At 39.5% G+C, this 16,328-nt stretch overlaps 1 long non-coding RNA gene across 1 annotated transcript in view; it reads right to left on the reverse strand.

Moving 5' to 3' along the window:
• The window catches only part of LOC123580501, a 167,975-nt gene that overhangs the window by 128,084 nt on the left and 23,563 nt on the right, over window positions 1-16,328 (reverse strand). The window lies entirely within an intron of this gene.

The following is a 16,328-nucleotide window of genomic DNA, read 5'->3' on the forward strand; positions in this document are numbered from 1 at the left end:
CCCTGAATTTTGCTGGGTCCATCTCCTTTGGCTTCTTCCATTGGTTGAGATGCCACATTTTAGTGGTTAACCTGAAAGATTTAAGATGTATACTTAAGAAATCTCAAGTTAATCTGCATCTTTCTTCTTCCTTCTTCCCAACCGTATAAGTCTTTGTAATGCAGTAACTCTGACCTTCTCTCACTCGTGCTGTTATTTTCTAGTAGACTTGTTCTGGCATTTCTGTGTGTTTCAGATGGAAGGAGAACTTTCCTGGGTCAGGTCAAACTTCCACTGGATGTCATAGAAGAGAATTTTCAAGTATTAAATATTTGAAAAATTCTGCATAGATATGCACCAAAATATCGGTAATAATGATCTCAAAATGGTAGGATTGGAAGTGCCTTTTAATTCTTTTCTATGATTTTGTTTTTCTACATGCTCTCTTTTTTTCCATAATGAAAAAGTAAAAAAAAAGAGAGAGAAAAAAGAGAAAAAAAACCCAAAAGAATGAAAGAAAGTAACTTTATTTACTGTTTTGTTCCCAATTTGTACTATGGTTTTCATTTTGTTTTTAAAGATTTTGTTTTTAAGAAATCTCTGCATCCAATATGGGACTCAAAATCACAACCCTGAGATGAAGAGTCACACACTCCAGCTACTGAGCCAGCCAGGCACCCCCTCTTTGGTTTTCACTGTAACTGACAGGTTATAATCGTAAACTCGCCAGAAAAGGATAGCTCAATTGCCACCATGTATCAGTTATTGACTGGCACAATAATGCCACTGAACAAAGGATGTCAAAAACCCTAATAACACAAAACAATGAACATTTACTTCTCACCAATCTGTACCTGCTGATCTTGGTCTGGCTTGCTCCTATAACTGGTATGGTAGAATAATGGTTTCCAAAGTTGTACATGTCCTAATCCCCAGAACCTGTGAATGTATTATCTTACATACAGGAGGGACTTTGCAGATATGATCAAGTCAAGGATCTTGAGATGAAGAGATCTTTGAGTATCTGGGAGGGCCCGATATAAATAAACACAAGTGTTCTTATAGGAGATCACCAGGAAGTCACACAGGAGAGAAGATGCTATGCTGCTAGTTTGGAAGGTGAAGGAGGCATTCATGGGTCAGAAAAACATAGGCAACCTCTAAAAGCTGGAAAAGACAAGGAAATAAATTCTTCTCTATAGCCTGCAGAAGGAATGCTGCTCTGTGTACTCATTTTAGGCTTCTGACCTCCAGATCTATAATAATAAATTTGTGTTGTTTTAAGCTGCTAAAATTATGGTAATTTGTTACAGTGGCAATAGAAAGCTAATACATTTGGGGATGTCTGGCTGTCAGACGTGATCTAAGATGACTTCAGCTGGGATGACCAGGGTGACTCAGCTTCCCTCCACATAACTTTTAAGCCTAGGCATGTTTTCATGATGGTGGCAGACACAAAAGTACAAGCAAATGGAAACACAGAAGGCCTTTTCAGACCTAGACATAGAACTGGGACATAGCCTTTCAGCTTCATTCTATTCACTAAAACAAGTCACATGGCCAACTCCAGATCCAGGGGTGTGGAAATAGATGCTGCCCTAGACTCTGCCTTGTTAGAAAGAGGAGTTGTGAAGTCACATGATAAAGGACATGGATACCAGATAGGGCAAATGATGCAATCTGTCATAATGAATTAAGCAGTCTCATTTGGGAAAATGATTAAGTATTTCTAACTCCAGATGCTCTACCAAGATCATATCTCTTCTTTCTCAGTTGGTCTCATAGCCTGATCTTCCCTTCTGATACAAGGTTTGGGTGTAGGAAGAAGTTCACATTCTTCCCTACTTGTGGTTCTCTGTTGATTTTTAGTGACCTCACCTTACCTGGCAAACTCTAGTCATATTGCATCCAATGCTGATGGGTCTTGTGTAATTCCTGGTGTGCTCTGGCTGAATTGTTCTTCTTTTGGGGTCTTACTGGTGATGCTCCTCCTCTGGAACATGGCAATGATTCCCATTCAAACTTTATCTTGAGTGGCCCACCCTGCTGCCCTCTACTACAAATCACCACATCCTTTAGCACAAGGATCCCCTTAATTCAGGTCACAAGGCACATCTTCAACTGTCTTACCTGCCCCTCTGTCCCACATTCCCTGGGGTATGCAGAAAATTCTGAATTCCTTATAAAGCATTCTCAGGCTAAAGGAGGTGGTATAAGCTTTCTTGATGATTAACCACATAATGCCATGTGTCCTTTTCTATTCTGCTTTCACCTCTTCTTGTTGGCATAGGACTCTTCCAGTAATCTTGAAATTTTCCTAGCATCTGCTCATTAAAATTGAGAAATAATTCCCCCCACTCGGGCACTGTTCCGAAACAGGATGGTTATTTTTCCCATTGTGTTAAATCAGATGCTTTTGGCTCTTAATAATAGAAAGTCTGACTCAGATTAGAGAAATACAATTATTGTTATTTTTTTAATGCTGGCTTTGTTTCTTTGTTTTTTTTTTAAGTTTATTTATTTATTTTGAGAGAGAAACATCATGAGTGGGGGAGGGGGAGAGAGAGAGGGAGACAGAGCCTGATGTGGGGCTTGAACTCACAAATCGTGAGACCATGTCCTGAGCCAAAATCAAGAGTCAGACGTTTAAGTGACTGAGTCAACCAGGTGCCCTGAGAAATAAAATTATTATAGCACAAAAAAGGAAGTCTAGCATTAGGATTGTTTGGCTGAAGACCTCAGCAATATCACATCAGCTGGCGTGTGCATTCTTTCTGTCTCTTCACTCTGAGAACCACACTGTTGGCCTCATTCTAAAACTGGTTTCCTGCTAGCTCAGAAGTTGGTTATAAATCATACTGGGAGACCACTTCCTCCAGCACCAATGGAAGAGAGAGGAAGAAAACTTCCCTGTGATTTTGTATTAAAAGGTTTTTCTTTTTCATTGGATCAGCTCAAAACAAATAAGAATGGGCAGAGGAATGGCTTGTGCTGATTGGCTAAAGCGTGCATTTCTGAACCAATTTCCATGAAGAGGGTTGAGATTATCATCATTTGCTTTGACTAAGCTCCACCCTGTAACTGGAGCTGAATTCACTTTCTCTAGTCACACAGACCGTGTGAAGTAAAGATGGACACCTAACAAAATGTTCATTCTACCAATAAGAAAGTAAGCAATGATGGATGTCTGCTGTTGAACAATAATGTCCCGTAAAAACATACTTCAACATTTTTTTACATCTACTAGTGAGAACCAGTGCATTTATATCTGACTTCTGCTCCTTCAATTTCTCTCTCTCCCTCCCTCTTTTAGTAATGAGAAACTTCCTAGTCCTTTCTGTCTCATTGAAACTTCTCTTTAAATATACACCAATTTCTCTCTACCTCTTATTTATTGTGAAACCTTCTGTTCAGACTCTACTTGCTCCAAACGTGTAAAGGAAAGATTTGAAATTTTAAAATTCCTTTTTTCTTTGTCAACAAGAACTAGCTTTTTAAACAGTTACTTACTAGACTAGAGAGAGTCTCCTTTATAACAATGACATTCAACATTTGTCTAGGGGGTATCTGCCATCCCTGTGAAGATATAAATGCCAGTGAGTCAATGAGTAGAGAGTACAGGGGCAGCAAGACAAACAGATCTATACAAAATTCAGAATGCAGTATAGGAAAATAGCACACACACACACACACACACACACACACACACACACCAGACTGCTTGCCTGATTTTTCCTCCAGGAGAAGAAGATGAAACCATTCAAATTTCAGGTGATGTCAAATCTGTCCATGTTGCTTAACATCCAGTCCAAATGGCTTTTCCCCAGTAATTCTCTGGTTTCCTATTATATTGGTTTCCTTCTTAGAAATTATTATAATTTTATCTATTGATTTGTAATTATGCCTATTTGAGTTGTTTTGCTGGTTGATTTCCCACATCCTGCACTAGAATGTAAGAATGATGCAGGTAGAAAGTTCAGCTGTATTGCTCAGAACTTTATCTCCAACATCCACCAGAGGACCTAGCACAAATGTAGACTTCCAATAATAATTAGTTGGATGAATGAATGAGTGAATTTTCTGTTTCTAAACTGAATAATTCCTATGCAATTTAACATATTCAGATCCATTATCTTAGTGGATTCTCAGAATAAAGTTACTCTCTTCACCAGGTAATAATGATGATAGCAATATCTGGGTACAGAGATGTTAAGTGATTTGCTCAAAGAAACACAGTAAGTGTTGAATATAAATCTCAAACTCAGGTCTTTTGTCTCCAATTCTATGTTCTCTCCATTCTGACCCATGCTTTAAGTTCTCAAAGCTTATGAACCACTTCAACAGGTACATAAGAAGAAAGCCCCCTCTAGTTGAAGAGAACAGAATGAGCAACATTAGGGTGGTAGGAGGCCTCAGGGAGCATTCTGGAAGAAATGTGGTGCATTCTTGGAGTACTTTCATGTACCCAGCCCCATAAAATGCATAGGGAGATGCAAGACTTCCCACAGGAGAGGGGAGCTTTTTCCTGCCTGTGTTTGGCTGCAAAAGTCACTACTACTGCCTCTAGCAGTGCAGAGAACCAAGTTCCCTGAATAATAAGAGTCAGAAGGGAGGACACAGAATAGGAGTCACAAGGTAAGGGAGATTAAATTTCGCCCCTGTCTTCCTGGAATGTTCCCGGAACTAAAGCTACTTGGGAACAAGGCCAGCAATCAGAGCACAGGGCTTCTCCTTCAGCAAAGGGAAACATCCTAGGCTCTGCAGGCATGCCCCATTGCATGCTGAAGGGTTGGCCAGGCCAGGTGTCTGTCAGGAGCCTGGGGAGCTGACGCGAAACCAGGAGGGAGGCTGACAGGACAAGCAACGCTGGCCTTTTCCTCCCTTGGAAATCACGAGGCCTCTAAAACCAGAGGCCTGAGGCAGCTCTGATGCTGCAGCAGCTGTACAGGCTCATACCTACTTGACCAGCTTCCTCCCAGCATAAGATAGGATAAGCATTATCTCAGAATAACCATTGGTAGAACTAGAGCCCATCCCTCGGCAGCTGCTGTTCTCATTGACCCTCGATAAAAGCTGTGCCAGGGGAGTTCGAATCTGTGTTAGTTTTCTAGAGCTGCTGTAAAAAAGCACTACAAACAAGGTGGCTTCAAACAGCAGAGATATATTGCCTCACAGTTCCGGGAGGTTAGAAGGCCAAAACCAAGGTGTTGGCAGGATCATATTCCCTCTGAGACTCTAGGTAGAATTTTTCCTTGCCTCTTTCTAGCTACCAGTGATGGCTGCCAATCCTTGAATCCTTGGCATTCGTGAGCTTACAGCTGTATCGTGCTAATATCTACCTTCATCCTTCCATGGTGTTCTCCCTGTGTCTCTGTCTTCATATGGTGCTTTCCTCTTTTTATAAAAATGCTGATTATACTTGGATTAGGGCCCATCTTGATAACTTCATCATCACCTGATTTCACCTACAAAGATCCTATTTCCAAATTAGGTTCCTCCCATTCACAGGTACCAGGAGTTAGAACTTCTACATCTGCTGGTGGGACACAATTCAACTTATAACAGGCTAGTATTACTATCCTCATTTGTTAGAGGAGGAAGCTTAGGCCCAGAAAAACCAAAGGAATTGTGTGATGTCACTATGGTGAATCAGTTGCCCAGTGACCCCAATTTTTTCCATGCCTCTCTGTATCTACGTCTTTTGGTATTACCTTCCCACACTGACTCTGGGCTTGGCCATGTGACTTGCTTCAGACAATGGGATAGAGCAAATATGATATAAGCAGAGGCTTAAAAAATGCTTTCACATTAGGACTTGTCACTCTTGCATACTCTCGGAGCTCTGTGGCCATCATGTGAATAAGCTCAAGCTAGCCTGCTAGATGATGAGTGACCATATGGAGAGGGACTCTAATCATCCCAGTGTCACCACAATAAATCAGCCAGCACCTGCCAGACCTCCAGCTGACCACAGATGCATAAGCAAGCCCCACCAAGATCAGGCAAGTTCCACCCAAATCACTAGAACCCATACCTGACCCATACATAGATTCATGAATAATCATGAATAAATAGGGGTGGCTTGTTACACCAAAAAAATTAACTGATATAGTCACATAGATGGTAAATGGCAGAGCGGATTGTGGTAAGGTGGTGGGAGGGAACATGTAGCGAAGGAAGTGTGTTATTGAATCAATTAGCTATTGCTATGCAATAAGCTACCCCAAAACAAAAAGTGTCATAAAACAACAACCATTTGTTATCTCTTATTAGCCTGTGATTCGACTAGGAAGCTCTGCATCCTGGATCAGTCTTGACTGGTCTTGACAGGTATCAACTATCTTCTGCCAGGCTGGCTGTCAGCTGACTGGTCGAGGGTGGCCTCAGTTGGGATGACTTGGCTGTGCTCCAAGTATCTCTCACATACCTCCAGCAGGCTAGCTCAGGCATGTCTTTTTGAGGGTGCAAGGGTCCAAGAGAGGAAGCAAAGATGCACATGCACTTTTCAGTAAGATGGCTGCTATCTCATTAATCGAACACATCTCATGGCCAGGCCCAGAATCAGTGTGGAAGGTCACTAACTATGCCGTGGATAAAGAGAGACATGGGAATCTGTCTATTAATGCAATCAGTATTCAATAACAAGTCAATAACCATGAAGCTGGACAGAGAAATGGGCTCTTGGAAGGAGAATAGCAAAATGCCTGTCATAAGAGGAATCAAGATATTTCAGAAATCTCAGAAAACAATGTGATAACTAGATAAAAGTGAGTTCATTCATAAGTACCTGCAATAAGTACTTGGGCAGAAGTCTATGGAGATCCTATCTACAGATGGCCCCAGCCTGGCCCAGAGTTCCTCCTACTATCTACCCAGCAACAACTCCACAGTATTTCCTGATAAGAAAATTTCCTAGAAGGCACAAAGGCAGATCCAGGAGGAGCTAAGGTTTTCCAGAATACAGTCTTGGGCCTTGAATACCTTTGGATAGAGCTACAGATGAACATTGCATGGCGTCTGTGACTTTATAATCACTACCACCCCTTGACTGTGAACATACTGTTATTTCTATGTCTTAAATTATAGGGTAAGGGATACTCCTCTAAGGAAAAAAAAAAACAGCAAATAATTCAAAAGTACATAAGACGAGAAAACTATGGTGTGGTTTCTACCTCATTTCTGAGGGGTAACCATTGTTTTTAATTAGGACACATCCTTCTAGTCTTTTTCCTACACATACTTTTCTGCGTGGGACTTTCATGCATTATTGACCAAGACTGGGGGAATGAGGCCAACATTCTAGGCATCACTCTGACAGTCCAGAAAGCCAGGCTTTTCCTCTTTCTTGTCCAACCCTTGTGCCATCCTTCTCTAACCACAAAAATGCTCCCCCTGGAAATGAGTGCCAGTCTGCATGTTTATTAAGGATTAACACTGGAAAATGTAATGTAGAAATGTTGGGGCAGGGGAGAGGTAGAAGAAGATGAGAGAGAAACAAAAGAAAAAAAATCAAGAAATATCAGCAGGAAAAAAAAATGTTAAAGTGGAAAAATCTGGAAAATGCTGTGGAGATCCTCTGGGCTGATATTTGATCTCAGGACCTAATGGAAGTACATCACATCCTGAATGAATATGGGTGATTAGCCTAGAGATTAGGTACATCTTAATAATGAACAGGCCAAGAGGGGCCTCACATATCCCATTTAATGTTTACCATTTTTAGTGTTATTAAATGGACCATTTCAGTTACAGAAGTCCCACTTCTACCAGCACCTTCTACTTGAAAAGCATATGTGTCAGTTTGCATTGGATTTGGATGTAGATACGAGTGACAGAAAATGTAAAACAACAGTGCCTTAAGAAAGATAAAAGTTGTATCCTCCTCACACAAGGCGAATATAGATTTAGATGTCTGGGGCAGATTGGGCACTCTGTGATGCCGAAGACCCAAGTTCCTTTATCTTGTTGATCTATTATCCTTTTAACATGGCCTCCACCTCATGGTCCAACATAGCTTCTAAAATTCCAGCCATCAACTTTGCATTCCAGCCTGCACAGTTGGAGGAAGGCAGTGAAGAAGAGTTGAGACTATTTCTTTAAGGAAACTTCACCCAACACGTCCTTTTATACTGCATTGGCCAAAATGTAGTCTCATGACCATGGCTAGCTGCAAGGAAAGCTGAGAAATATAGTGTTTGTTCTCTAGGGAAGGATCTGTGCCCAGCTAAAAATAAGGTGTTTTATCACTAAGTATGAAAGGCAAAGGGATATGGAGGAGCAAATAGTAATCTCAGACATATAAAGTCATCAAAAAATTTCCCCCTGAACTTTATTGAGAAACTGAGTACATAAACACGGATGATGTTTGGGCACCTCAAACTCATTTTAAATATACAGTTTGCTTTTTTTTTTTCCAAAGGAGGATAGAAGGAACATTGTCCAAGTTAAGAAGGCAGAAGATTGAAAATCATCGCAGTCCACTTGGTTTCCACAACCCCAGAGGTCATCCCAGCCCAAAGTCTTTCCCATAGAACAGTGGGCAATGATCTCAATTATTCTCTAGAGAGTTTGTGGCTATGAAGTTGGTAGCTTTTTCCTTACCTTCAAGGAGGAATACTACCTTTAATTACCCTTCAACAGGGGAGGGGGGAAGTTGAGTCTATTCCTTGGGCATAGAGCCTCACCTGTGACCAGTCTTCCCCAGGCTCTACAAGGAGTGGGAAAAAGAAAGCCTGTTTTGTACTGAGCAAAACAGGCTGAGAGTGCTCTTGAATGTTTGGTGGAGTGCACAGAAAGACACGGGGAAGAGGACAGAAAGCTGAGGGTGAGAACGCCTTTGCATACTTTTATCATTTGGAAGGCACCAGAGAGAAAGATGCCTTGCACTTATAGCAAGTTCTCACTCTCTCTCAGCTTTCATTTTCCCAATATATAAAATAGGGACAATGAAATCAGCCTCATAGGCTTATTAGAAAGGTTATTTGGGAAATACTTGCCAAAATTCCTGACAAACACCTCCACTTAATATGTTTAAGTTCCTTTCTCTTCTTCCTTTTGGAATAATATAATCTAATTGATTAGTAAGGATACTTTTCTACAAGATAAATTTGGCAAATGGTCTAGAGCTATAATATGGTAGCCACTAGCCATTTGTGGCTATTAAGCACTTGAAATGTGTCTACTATAATTAGAAACTGAATTCTTTATTTTATTTCATTTTAATTTATTTAAGCTTACATTTAAAATCTGATACTTGATTAAAGTATTGGAAAATGCTTATGCATATTTGGAATAACTTGGGCATGTGAATTCCTTTGTCGACCACAAAGTATGAAATTGAAATACACATCAAGGATTTCCTGTGAGAATTTAACACTTGAATTAAGATATGCTGTGTCAAATACTTAGCATATTTTAAAGACTTACTACAAAAAAAAAGAGAGAATGTAAACTATTTCATTAATAATTTTTACATTAGTAATTTTTATATTTATATTGATTACAAGTTTAAATGATATTTGGATATGTTGGGTAAACAGAATACATTATAATTTTTTTATCTGTTTCTTTTTACTTCTTTAATGTAGTGACTAGAAAATTTAAAACTGGGGCACGTGGGTGACTCAGTCAGTTAAGCGTTCGACTTTGACTCAGGTCATATTCTCACAGTTCCTGAGTTCAAGCCCCGCGTCAGGCTCTGTGTTGACATCTCACAGCCGGGAGCCTGCTTCAGCTTCTGTGTCTCCCTCTCTCTCTCTCTGGCCCTCCCCCACTTGTGCTCGCTCTCTCTCAAAAATAAATAAACTTAAAAAAGAGTTTAGGGGCAGCTGGGTGGCTCAGTCGGTTAAGTGTCTGACTTCAGCTCAGGTGATGATCTCACAATTCGTGAGTTCAAGCCCTGCATTGGGTTCTGTGCTGACAGCTTGGAGTCTGGAGCCTACTTTGGATTCTCTCTCTCTTCCTCCCCCACTCACACTCTGTCTGTCTCTCAAAAACGAATAAATATTTTTTTTAATTTTTAAAAAGAGTTTAAGAAAAAAATTTAAAACTGCATAAATGACTTGCATTATATTTCTATTGGATAGTGCTTGGCAGAGGACAGCAAATAATTAGATTGAGTTTTCCTACCAGAGTGGCTGGTGATCTTGGTCTTGGTCAGATATTTCATTAATTGAGCACCTATTCTGAGCTAGGGACAATGGAGCAACTGAATCATAAATGAGCATATAAACAAACACTGTAAATAATATAATTACAAATAATTCTCTTGAGTACAAGGAAAAACACATATGCAGTAATGAATGAGGCCAAGAGATTGGGGTAGTTTCCTTAAATGAGAAAGCAGGCAGAGGAGGCTTCCAAGTGGAGGGACATTTGAGTTAAGATTTGAAGGGTAAATACGAACTAGAAGGGCAACAATCTTGACGAGTGGAACATTTTATAGGAATATTAAATGATTGTACTCAACGTCAGACAGTCACTCAAGAGTCATACTGGGATTATACACTCACATTTGTCAGCCCCCAGAGTCTGTGATCTTAACCATTTGTGAGAAATGATGCTTTTCCCTCTGGTGGTAATATGGCCCTAGTCTTCTAAAGGGGCAAAATTATTGCCACTGACTCACTGCCCTTTTCCTGACTTATTGTATAGAACCTATCTCGTTATGTTATGAATGTGGCATTCCCCAGTTAGGTTCCTAAGGGCGGGAATCCATAGACATAGACATGTGATGTCTTGGAGGAAAGCATCCTTTTCTACTCTTTTTAGTATTTTGATCTTCTCTGACAAGGATAAATTACAAAGATTGCAGAAATGGTGGAAATTATTTCTGAGGAAAGGAGTTAAACAGGTGTTTCTTTCTAAAGCTATGACTTAATGGGGTCAGGCTAACAAGCTTGAGGAAATAGAAATGACCTAGTGGGAAAACAAAGGTAATTCTGAGAGAAGGACAGTGTGGATTTTGGAGCAGGGGACCAACCAGCACTACAGTCCCATGGGGAGTTATTAGACCTGGAAGAGCAGCCATCACTTGAGGCTTTTATAGACTGAAAAATTGATGTAATCTGCTGCATTGGGTTACAGAATTTATAGGCAAAACTGATGAGGAGCACCACCTTTTTCTCAGACTTTGAGTCTCCAGGATTTCTTTTGAAATTCCAGAGAGTGCTGTGAAATTACAAATGTATGGCATGGAACCATTTACACTACAGATCTTGCTTGATGTTTTTTTAATGCCATGGCTAAAAACCAAGAAATCTGGTTAGGCTTTGCTTTACTTCACAAAAGAAAAGGACTAAAGAAAATCTTTATAGGTACAAAAACAAATATGGAGGAAGATGACCCCAGTGCTGTGTGCAAAAGCATGGAGGAGGATATTGAGATTCATAGGTTTGGGGAAAGATCAACATAGCTGTGTCAAAAGAATAATTCAAGTTTAAAAAAAACCCTCATTTTTGTGTAATAAAAGAAATTCTATATCTAGCTCCGATCTCTCCCCTGGCCCCAGGCTTATAGATCCAATTGCCCACTTGGTATACAACCACCAATAGAAAAACAATCTCATGGTCATCCCAAATGGAACATGGCAACAATAGAATTTTTGGGTTCTATATGTAGTTTTTTTCTCACCTAGGGAAATTAGCACTATTTAATTGCTTAAGCCATACCCTCCAATATCCATTCTGTCATCAAATCTAGTTAATTCTACTTCCAAAATGTATTTAGAAGTTCTTTACTTTTTTCCATCTCTAAAATCATTCCCCTTTAGTCCAAGCTGCCATCATTCCGTATGGCAGCAAGAGCCTTTGAGCAGGTGTCTTGGCTTTTATTCTTGCTTCCCAATTTGTTGTTCAGGTGGCAATCACAAGCCAACCTAGATCCAAGGTAACATGGACCATTAAGCAATCAGTGAAAGGAGTGTCAAAGAATTTGTGGCCATTTTTTTTTTAACTGCCACACTGACTCTTAAAGAAATTGGTACCCCTTGTAAAGTACTTCCTTTGGCATTTCCACTGCTTCTGGTCACAGGCCTTGCCCAATATGAAAAAAGTCCACACCAATGGCATCTTTCCACAAAGTCAGTTTTTTTTTTGCATGGTTTACCTACCTACAAGAACTCAGCAAGCCTATCTGTTTAGACTTTGAGGTGGTTAATTCCAAGTAGCCCCTTACCTCTGTGTTATTAGCTCTTCAGTTAGTCTTTGGCAAATTATTTAGTCTCTGTAGGTCTCCGTTTCCTCATGAATTAAGGGTCCTTATATCTCATCGTCTCTAAGTGCTTTGCAATTCAGCCAACAAAGTTAGAGTTTAGTCACTGACCATGCTCACAGACTATGGATATGTAGCTAATCATAAGTTTTTAGTTGCACTAATTATAAGAGATCATTTCATCTTTTGATCATGGAACATGATGCAAGTCTTCTGAGGATTTGGGCTGTCTTGCCATCCTTCCTCCGTAGCATCCCTAAATCATTCAAACCAACTCTAGATAGTATGATGATTTCTACAGGCAATTTTATAAAAACTACTTTCTCTTTTTGCCCCAGCCAATTTGTCCCCATTCTGGTTTTCCCAGCAAGCCCCTGTCTGATTTGTCCTTTTTTTTTCCTGCAGTCTTTTCTTTCTAACTGCTCTAAGTTTTTTCTTCAGTTGTCTTATTCAGAAGAGGCTTCTTTTTGTTACCATAAATTCATAACAAAAAATATTTTCTCCTCTATTTGTATTTGTTTTGCTCTTGTATTAAAAGTACAATGCATGTTGAAACAGAGAACTAACTTACTTTTACATTTGGGGGTTCATTTAAGCCAGGGTAAAAGACAAAATATTTTTTTTGCAGCATTATTCAGATGAAAGTTTTTAAAATCCATTGTGATTGAATTACATATAAGGACAAAATATTTATTTTCTTTATCCTCAAGCCTCTTTTTCTAAATTTTGGTTCTGAAATATACATGAATATATCACATATACGTAAATAAATGTAACAAAAGTGAGTTCTTATGAAAAGACATTTAGTATGTTTAGTCAAACTAAATAGCTATCAGGTTCAAGAGGGTTGAGGTAGCTTAAAAAAAACTTTTTATTGCAGTATAACATATACATGGAAGATTACACAAATAATAAGTGTATGATTTGAGGAACTTTTCACAAACTAAAAACATCCATGTAACCAGCCAAAGGATAGACTTTTATCTTGCTAAAGGATTCTCAGTGGTGGGCTCTTGAGAAACTCCCGTATAATTGTCCTACATTGTTATTAACTTTATGTAAGCATGAGGCTCTTCCCTCCAACTAAATTATACATTCAACATGGTTTCTACAGTGGGACCATAGTTTATACCTCATTCTTTCTACCACAGAGCTAGCTAAATGCCCTGAACTGAGGACACCTTCAATAAATGAATATGAGCTATATTCAGACTCAGTTTATTAAACATTAATACAAACCAATTTCTTCTTTATATGCTTCTATTTCCTACTTCACCTTCTAGATCACTGACCTTCTGAGTCTTTTTGCTGGCCCCAACCTCATCGGCCAAATGGAATTTCTTGAGACTCTTCTTCATCTATTCTTTCACTCTGAACTCAATTGTTTCCACGTTTTTAACTAATATCTATGTGCTGAAGACTCTCAAATTATAACCTATAATATAGTCAATTAATGGCAGTGATGGCCCAGTTAATAGCCTCTTGGAAGTCCTACCCCTTTGCAATGTGACTTTGCAACTGCTCCCATCATGAGGTAGAGTCTTTTTTTCCACCCACTGAATTGGGCTGGCCTTGTATCTCTCCTTGGTAAATAGAATACTGGGGAAGTGATGGTATACCAATTGTGAGTTTAAGTCTCTTCTTTTTTTTTTTATTCTTTATATATGTTTGAGAGAGAGACAGAGAAACAGAACGTGAGTGATGGAGGAACAGAGAGAGAGGGAGACACAGAATCCAAGCAGACTCCAGCACAGAGCCCAATGCAGGGCTTGAACCCACGAATGGTGACATCATGACCTGAACTGAAGTTGGATGCTTAACCGACTGAGCCAGCCAGGTGCCCCTAAGGCTTTTCTTACTCTTGGAACCTTCTCTCTATTATATGAGTAAGCCCAAGGCAGCCCATTAAAGAATGAAAAACCATGGAGATCATTACATCAACTGACAATCAACCAACCCCTAGAAGCAAACCACCTAGCCAACTTGCAGCTGACCACCAATCCATTAGGGAACCCAAGTGAGACCAAATAAGACTCCCAGCTTAACCCAGGGTAAGTTGCCAACCTGAAGAAATAGTTATTGTTTAAGCTGCTGACTTTTGGAGTGGTTTGTTACACAGCATTAGCTGATATACCAGTTTAGACTTATATATAGACATACATTCAACTACCAGCCTGGCATCTCCATATAAATGGTCCACAGCCATCCTAAAAAAAAATCTACACTATACTGTTGATTTTTACCCCCACATACAAAACCTCCCCTTTTCAATCTTTTCCTCTTGGAAAGCAGCTCCACTATACATCCAGATATTCAAACACAAAATCTGAAAGCTATCTTTAATTCTTCCTTTCCCTTACCTCTCACACTCAATACATCAGCAAATCTTGTTGACTCTACTTTCTAAATTTGTCTTGAATCTACACTTCTTTCCAGCACCTCTAACATCACTTCTCCCTGTCTAAGCCTCTGCTGTCTCTTGCTTATAGCGCTACAGTAAGCTCCTATCTGATCTTCCCCACTCTACTGCTAAACTTCTCCAACCCCTTTTCACACAAAAGTTAATTTTGGCTTTAAAAATTCTACGATATCATGTCACTAACCTGCTTAAAACTCTTCAAAGACTTCCCATCATGATTAAAATCAAATCCAAATTTCTTATCATGGCCTGTAAAATCCTACATGACCAAGCCCCTGTCATTCTCTCCAATCTCACCTCCTGCCCCTCTCCCTTTAACTCACCATATCCCAGTCCATTGGCCTTCTTGCTTCTCCCTGAACAACCAAATCCCTCACATCTCAAGACTGCCATTCTTGCTGTTCTGTCTACTACAAACCTCTTCCCTTGCTTTTTGTTCTTAATCTGGTAGGATCTATTACATCCTTCTCAGGTTAAATCTCACCACCTCTTGGAGGTCTTCTGTGGACACTCTCAAGTGGTATTCCTGCTCCGCTCATTTTCCTCCATCAGCCCATCCTGTCCAACTCATTGAAATTATTACAATTTCTTATTCTTTGTATACTTACTTAACAATTCCTTTCTTTTTTCTTTTTTCTCTTTTCTTTTCTTATTTTTTTGCCTGTCTTTTCTACCAGATCAGAAGTTGCATGAGGGCAGGAGACTGTGGTTACTTTGTTCATTTAATATCATCAATGCTTACCACAATTTCTCTCCCACAGTAGGCACTCAGGAAATACTAGTTGAATAAATGAATTTAATACAATCCCTTCAATAACAATGTCAGATAGATTTTTATTACCCCAATTTTGTAAATAAGAAACTTGAGGATAAATATTATCTGTATAATTATTTTTCAGAGCAGATAAAGGGATGGAAACATGATAGCTAGGCTAATTTGTTAAAAAAAAAATACAGTAGGGGACTGGAACAAAATTAACCTACTGGGAACATTTACAAGGCCTAATCCTTAATCCCTCAATCCAGTGACTTGATAACCAAGCAAGTGTGCACTTGTTGGGAGGGAGTGTTGTAAAGAGATATGAAAAACAACATGCCCCAACTCACAACTGGTTGTTTCCCACCCTTGGACTGTGGTTGCAGCTCCCAGAGTCATGTCCTCATGGAAATAAATCCAGATGTAGGAAGAAAGGGTCATAAAATAATGGTTTTTCCTTAGCACCTCCTTCTTAGCAAAGGGCAAAGTATTTCCCAAAAGCCTGCAGCAAATTTTTAGTTATATTTCATTGGCCATAATTTGGTTCTACTCCTACTTCTAGACAAATCATTTGCTAAGGAGACCACAACTGCCACGTCTGGTCTGCATTCATCACCATTCATCACCTGGACTAGGCTTGTTGCCACACAAATGTATCAAGATTTGGTATCTGTGATAGAAGGGGAGAAGAGAAATTGATCATGTGAGCAACAGCATCTGTCACAGCAACTCAATTATCCTGTGTTATTTTGTCCCATTTTATCCTAGAAATTATAGGTGCTATAGATTTAGTCCATGGGCTAGGAAACTCAGAGTTCAATCTCATGACATTGAAGGTCAGCAAGGTTACAGCCTATTTTTCTCAGAAATTGATGAACCCATATGTTGTACTCAAAGAATTTCAACCTCTCACCTCTTGGCAATGGATAAATTCAAATACCAGGCATAGTGAAACAAACAAAC

The sequence above is a fragment of the Leopardus geoffroyi genome, chromosome A3 (assembly GCF_018350155.1).
Source record: "Leopardus geoffroyi isolate Oge1 chromosome A3, O.geoffroyi_Oge1_pat1.0, whole genome shotgun sequence".
NCBI classification, from domain to species: domain Eukaryota; kingdom Metazoa; phylum Chordata; class Mammalia; order Carnivora; family Felidae; genus Leopardus; species Leopardus geoffroyi.